The sequence below is a fragment of the Colobus angolensis genome, unplaced genomic scaffold, assembly GCF_000951035.1.
Source record: "Colobus angolensis palliatus isolate OR3802 unplaced genomic scaffold, Cang.pa_1.0 Scaffold464, whole genome shotgun sequence".
Lineage (NCBI taxonomy): Eukaryota > Metazoa > Chordata > Mammalia > Primates > Cercopithecidae > Colobus > Colobus angolensis.
The window spans coordinates 1,039,047-1,046,073 of NW_012118088.1; positions in this window are offsets into that span (position 1 = coordinate 1,039,047).

Below are 7,027 nucleotides of genomic sequence, written 5' to 3' on the forward strand. Positions count from 1 at the left end.
GTTAAAGGTTTCAGGCTTTAAATAGAGAGCCCTGGAAATCCTTTCTGCTATTTTAAGCAGAAAAGAAGATGATCCAACTTTCATTTTCAGAAAAATTAAGTCTGGCCAACATAGCAAGGCCCTGTCTACAAATAATAATAATAAATAATAATAATAATAAACATTAGCCAGGCATGGTAGCTCACATCTGTAGTCCCAGCTACTCAGGAGGCTGAGGCAGGAGGATCACTTAAGCCTGGGAGTTGGAGGCTGCACTGAGCTGTGGTCACACCACCGTACTCCTGTCTGGGTTACACAGCTAGACCCTGTCTCAAAAAAAGAAAAAGAGGCCAGGGGTGGTGGCTCACACCTGTAATCCCAGCACTTTGGGAGGCCAAGGCCGGTGGATCGCCTGAAGTCAGGAGTTCAAGACCAGCCTGGCCAACATGGTGAAAGCCCGTCCCTACAGAAAACACACACAAAAAAAATTAGCCAAGAGTGGTGGCAGGCTCCTGTAATGGTAGCAGGCTCCTGTAATCCCAGCTACTCAGGAGGCTGAGGCAGGGAGAATTGCTTGAACGCGGGAGGCAGAGGTTGTAGTGAGCCAAGATCATGCCATTGCACTTTACACTCCAGCCTGGGCAAGAAGAGCAAAACTTCATCTCAAAAGAAAAAAAAGAATTAAGGCTGCTGTATGGAGAATGGTTTTCACGGGCTAAGAGCGAACAGCTGCAAAGCTGCTGAGGAGGGGCAGCAACTAGAACTCTTGATGAGGTTGAGATGCAACTGGGTACAACTATTTTAGACATGTTTTCTAGTTTCTTATATAGTCAAATATACACTTACCTTGTGATCCAGTAATTCTATTTCTGGGTATTTATCCAAGAGAAATAGAAACACATGCCCACTGTCCACAAAAATAGACTTGTACAAGAACTGTTCATACCAGATTTACTCATAATAGCCCCAAACTGGAAACAACCCAAATGTCAATTAACACAAGGAAGAGGCTGGGTGTGGTGGCTCATGCCTGTAATCCCAGCACTTTGGGAGGCTGAGGCAGGTGGACTGCTTGAGCCCAAAGAGTTTGAGACCAGCCTGGACAACATGGCAAAACCCTCTACAAAAAATACAAAAATTAGCCCAGCCTGGTGGCACATGCCTTTGGTCCCAGCTACTCATGAGGCTGAGGTGGGAGGATGGCTTCAGCCTGGAAAGTGGAGGTACAGTGAGCTGAATGGCACCACTGCACTACAATCTGGGTGACAGAGTGAGACCCTGTATCAAAATGATAATAGAAACAACTATTATTATTATTATTTTAAAACAAGAGGATGAGTAAACAAACTGTGGTATATCCATTCAATAGAATACTTGGCAGCAATAAAGAGGAACGAACTTAATACGTGCTATCATATGAATGACTCTCACAGGCATGTTGAGCAAGAGAAGTCAAGCCCAAAAGAATATACACAGTATGACTTCATTTATATGAGGATCTAAAACAGACAGCACTAATTTGTGGTGATGTGAATCAGAAAGGTGGTTTCCTGGTGGTAGGTGTATGTGGGAGGAGAACAGGTGAGTCACTGAGAAGGGGCACAAGGGAATTTTCTAGAGTGCTAAAAGTGTTCTATATAGTGACTGTGGTAACGGCTACATGGGTATATTTATTGGTCAAAATGCATTACATTTTTCACTTTAAATGTGTGAGTATACCTGTAACCCCAGTGCTTTGGGAGGCCAAGGTGGGAGGATCATTAGAGGCCAGGCATTGAAGACCAGCCTGAGCAACATAGCGAGACCCTGTCTCTATAAAAAGTAATAAAAAATTAGCTGAGTGTGGTGACACATACCTGTCATTCTTGCTATCTGGGAAGCCGAGATGGGAGGATCCCTTGAGCCCAGGAGTTTGAGGCTGCAACGAGCTATGATTGTGCCACTACACTCTAGCCTGGGTGACAGAGCAAGACCCCAAATATTTATTTATTTAGAAACAGAGTCTCACTGTGTCACTCAGGCTGGAGTGCAGTGGCACAATCTTGGCTCACTGCAACCTCCACCTCTCAGGTTCAAGCGATTCTCCTACGTCAGCCTCCCAAGTAGCTGGGATTACAGGCACCCGCCACCACACCCGGCTAATTTTTGTATTTTTAGTGGATACAGGGTCTCATCATGTTGGCCAGGCTGGCTTTGAACTCCTGACCCCAAATGATCCACCTGGCTCGGTCTCCCAAAGTGCTGGGATTACAGGTGTGAGCCACTGTGCCTTGCCAAGACCCAACTCTTAAATAAAGTGTGACTTTTATTGTATATGAATTATACCACAACAACAAAAAAGAGGCAAAGAGAATGAATCTCTGGAATTTTCAGGGTGTTCTATGGGATGACAGTGGAGAAACAGAGGGAGAGAAGACAAAGAAAGCAGATTAGAGACCAGATGACTTGCTGATACATTGCATGAGAGGCAGGGAAGAGTCAGCACTAACGCTTAGGTTTCTGGCTGGGGCAGCTAAGTGACTAGTGGTGTTATTACCGAATTGGGGGAAAACTGGGAAAGGGTCAAGTCCATGTAGGATGTTGGTTAGGTCAGGGGAGGAATGAGGAGGCTAAATTTTGACGTGTCAGCCTGAAATACCCAGGAGATACTACGTGGGCCCATTATGCCACAATCATCCTGTTTCTCTCTTGCCTTGCTGGTTTCTTCATTACAGTATCAGATTTTCCAGGATTCATTCCTTGGCTCTTCTCATCCTCCACAGCAATGGTTCTCAATAAGTAACACTTCACCTCCACTCCCCAGAGGGTTTGGGGGAAATGACTGAAGCGTTTTTGGTTGAGGGGAGACGTGCTATTAAGAGTCCATGGCAGCAGGGCGCAGTGGCTCACGCCTGTAATCCTAGCACTTTGGGAGGCTGAGGCAGGAGGATCACCTGAGGTCAGGGGTTCAAGACAAGCCTAGCCAGCATGGCGAAACCCTGTCTCTACTAAAAATACAAAAATTAGCTGGGTGTAGTGGCATGCGCTTGTAATCTCAGCTACTTGGGGGGCTGAGATAGGAGAATCGCTTGAACTCGGAAGGTGGAGGTTGCAGTGAGCCGAGATTGCGCCACTGCACTCCAGCCTGGGTGACAGAGCAAGATTCTGTCAAGAAAAAAAAAAAAAAGAAAGTCGGTGGCTAGGAGTTGTGGATGCTGGACAGAGTTAATTCCCCAAAATGAGGAATTCCCCCCTCACTGGCCATTCACATAGGTAAAAGGGATGTTTATAATTATCTGAGTACCTAACTTTTTTTGTTGTTCCATTTTAATTATTGCAAAATTTCCAGTAATGCAATTATCACATACATTGAGAGAGAACTGTTTTCTATTTGTTCAGAACTTGACTGAGAGTTGTTCTCCATTGCAGAAAAATTACATCTCCAACATAACTACAGTTCTTGGTGTGTGAGTATCAATTAATCACTGCTGTGACTATTTACAGTGATGATACTACACATAGGTGTCGATACCTAGTTATCCCACTGTGTCTTCTAGTGTAGACCATTTCCAAACATTTACATAATGAAAGACATTTTATTACGGTTACTTTTATTTCTATTTTATATCAGAGATGTCAATATGCATGTATTTTGAAATGATGTCTTAGGTAAATTAAGACATAATTATCCATGATTATCATGTTGGGATAGAAAGAGGTGGTGTTACAAAACATTTGTTATCAAAAGGGGTGTAGGATCTAATATGGTTAAGAAAAACAGTTCTGCAACGTAGCGGACGCTGGAAGCAAATCACTTGGTTGGTTGCTTGTTTTATCATTTACTATTTGAATATGACATTGAGCAGGTTAATTACCCTCATCTGCTAAGTGGGGGTAATATTTCTATCTCACATGGCTATGTGAAAACAACAATTAATAATTAATTAGTATTTGTGAAGCGCTTACAACAGAGCCTGACTGGCATATACTAACTTCCAAATACATTTTAGTTAAATAAGATAAATACACTTGGCTGTCCACGGTGGCTCATGCCTGTAATCCCAGCACTTTGGGAGGCCGAGGCAGGTGGATCACCTGAGCTCAGGAGTTCGAGGCCAGCCTGGGCAACATGGTGAAACCCCATCTCTACAAAAAATACGAAAAGTAGCCAGGTGCAGTGCTTTGTGCCTGTAGCCTCAGCTACTTGTGGCTGAGGTGGGAGGATTGCTTAAGCCCAGGAGGTGGAGGTTGCAGTGAGCTGAGATTGTGCCACCACACTCCAGCCAGGGCAACACAGCGAGACCTTGTTAAAATAAATAAATAAATAAATAAATAAATAGGTACATTCTCTCCAGGGACTCATATCCATGTTCATATTTATACATGATTGTGAAAAAAATTTAAAATTTAAAAATATTATGCACGAACTTTGCCTAAAAATATACTTATATATCTCACAATGGTGTTTGGTAAAGCCTTGGGAGGAAAACAAAATCTTTTCTTTCAAGTATGTAATTTCCAAAGTATTAGGCTCATCATTTGCCCTTCTCAGTAAGAGAAGGAGGAGAAGTGAGAGAACATTTATGTCCTGATAGCTTCAAAAGCCATAGGAACAAAGACAAATGGAGAAAAAGGGCTTATTTAAAATTAAATTTGTACAGCGTGTTTCTCTTTATAGGACCTTGTTTCTGGTTCCATTCCTAATGGATTGATGCAAGTAAAATGAAAATGACAACATTAGCAGATTCATTTATTTATTGAGAAAAGGTCTCACTCTGTCACCCAGACTCGAGTACAGTGGCATTATCTTGGCTTACTGCAACCTACCCCCCGCCCCAGGCTCTGTAATCTCAGCAGCTGAGATTACAGATGCACACCACCACACCTGGCTAATTTTTGTATTTTTAGTAGAGATGAGGTTTTGCCATGTTGCCCAGGCTGATCTCGAACTCCTGAGCTCCAGCAATCCATTTGCCTCAGTCTGGCAGATTCAAAGCCAAATACAATATGAAGCCTGTTTCCCTCCACACTGATAACCCACAAATGTAACCATAAATGTAACCCTCCAGCCTGAGACCCCCTCCTCTCCTGCTCCCCAGCTCCTCTCTCCATTCTCAGGTGAAACTTTACATTTTTAAAGAAACGTTCTTTGTTGCATAGTCAATGTTGTGTTCCCTTGTTTTACACTTTCTTAGAGCAACATTCCTATCCTTCTGTGCACTTGCCATAGTTTGTAATTATACACTTTTTGTTTGCTTAAGAAAAAAAAAAAAAATCGGCCAGGCACAGTGGCTCACACCTGTAATCCCAGCACTTTGGGAGGCTGAGGCGGGCGAATCACAAGGTCAGGAGATCGAGACCATCCTGGCTAACACGGTGAAACCCTTTCTCTACCGAAAATACAAAAAATCAGCTGGACATGGTGGCAGGCACCCGTAGTCCCAGCTACTCCGGAGGCTGAGGCAGGAGAATGGTGTGAACTCAGGAGGCAGAGCTTGCAGTGAGCCGAGATCGCACCACTGCACTCCTGCCTGGGCGACAGAGTGAGACTTCATCTCAAAAAAAAAAAAAATCTGTCTGCGTTGAAGGCAGTCCTAGCGCAATGCCTGGCACGCACATAGTAGGTGCTCAATAAATATTGTGTGAATGAATTCTTATTTTGGCATTCAAGGGTATACAGGTGAGACAAGGGTTAAGGTTTAAATTTTCAAGTCATCTACATTCAGAGAGTACTTAAATATAACAGAATAAATGAGATTACCCATCCTAAAGAGACAGTAGAGAAGGGGGAAGGACGGAAGTCTGGAATAAAGCCTTGGGAGTGGGGGGATCTCCAACATTTATTTGATATAAAACAGAAGATGCTAGCAAAACATACCAAAAAAAAAAAAAAAGGCTAGAAAGGTAAAAAGAACTCCAGAAGAATATACTGTTTAGATGGCCTAGCAAAGAGATTCTCTTAAGAAGGAGGGAGGGTTAGGTTGTGGCAAATGTAGCTAAGAAGTAAATCAAGATGAAGACAGACATATTTCCATTGAGTTTGGCACCCTCAAAGTCACTTGCGACCTTCATAAGAGCAGTTTTGGAGGAGGGATGGGGATATCAGGTTAAAGAGAGCTTGGAGACAGAGGAGAGCCAGTGAAGGTGCTTGTGTTGAACACTTTCCCAAGAAAGCATTGTTGGGAACGAGAGCAGAAAAATGGAGCTGGAGAGGAATAACGCATCAAGGGAGGTTTGGGCTTTTTGCTTTTTAATGTGTTTGTATGGTGATGGGAAATACTCAATAGAGAGAATGATTATTTAGTAAAAAGAAAAGATAGTAACAGGAAAAGATCCTTTAATGGGTCCCACATAAGGAATCAGTGCTGATCTCATATAGTCATTTTTCTTTGATGTCTGCACCAAGTTTAAGTAAGAGAGAATTTAAAAGTGACTAGCATGACCTCATATAGAACACTCTACATTGCAGCCCAGGAAGGCTCAGACGCGATGTCCAATCACTGTCGACAAACCTTCTGGAAATCACATCTTTTTTTTTTTTCCCCAAGACAGAATTTCACTCTTGTTGCCCAGCCTGGAGTGCAATGGCGTGATCTCGGCTCACTGCAACCTCTGCCTCCTGGGTTCAAGCAATTCGCCTGCCTCAGCCTCCTGATTAGCTGGGATTACAGGCATGCGCCACTATGCCTGGCTAATTTTTAATTTTTAGTAGAGGCCGGGTTTCATCATGTTGGCCAGGCTGGTCTCAGATGATCCACCCACTTCGGCCTCCCAAAGTGCTAGGATTACAGGTGTGAGCCACTGCACCAGGCCAAGAAATCACATCTTATTAGCTTCTCTGGAGCTGGGAATTAGCTCCAGGCTTTGTCAACCTTGGTGCTATTGGCATTCTGGTTCAGATACTCCAGTGTTGTAGGGGACTGTCCTACACATCGTAGAATATTTAACAGAATCCCTGGTCTGTAGCTATTAGACACCAATCGGTAGCATCCAGTGTGACAACCAAAAAGTTCATTGCTAAATGTCCCCAGGGGTAGGGATGGGGGCAACATTGTCCCAATTAAGAATC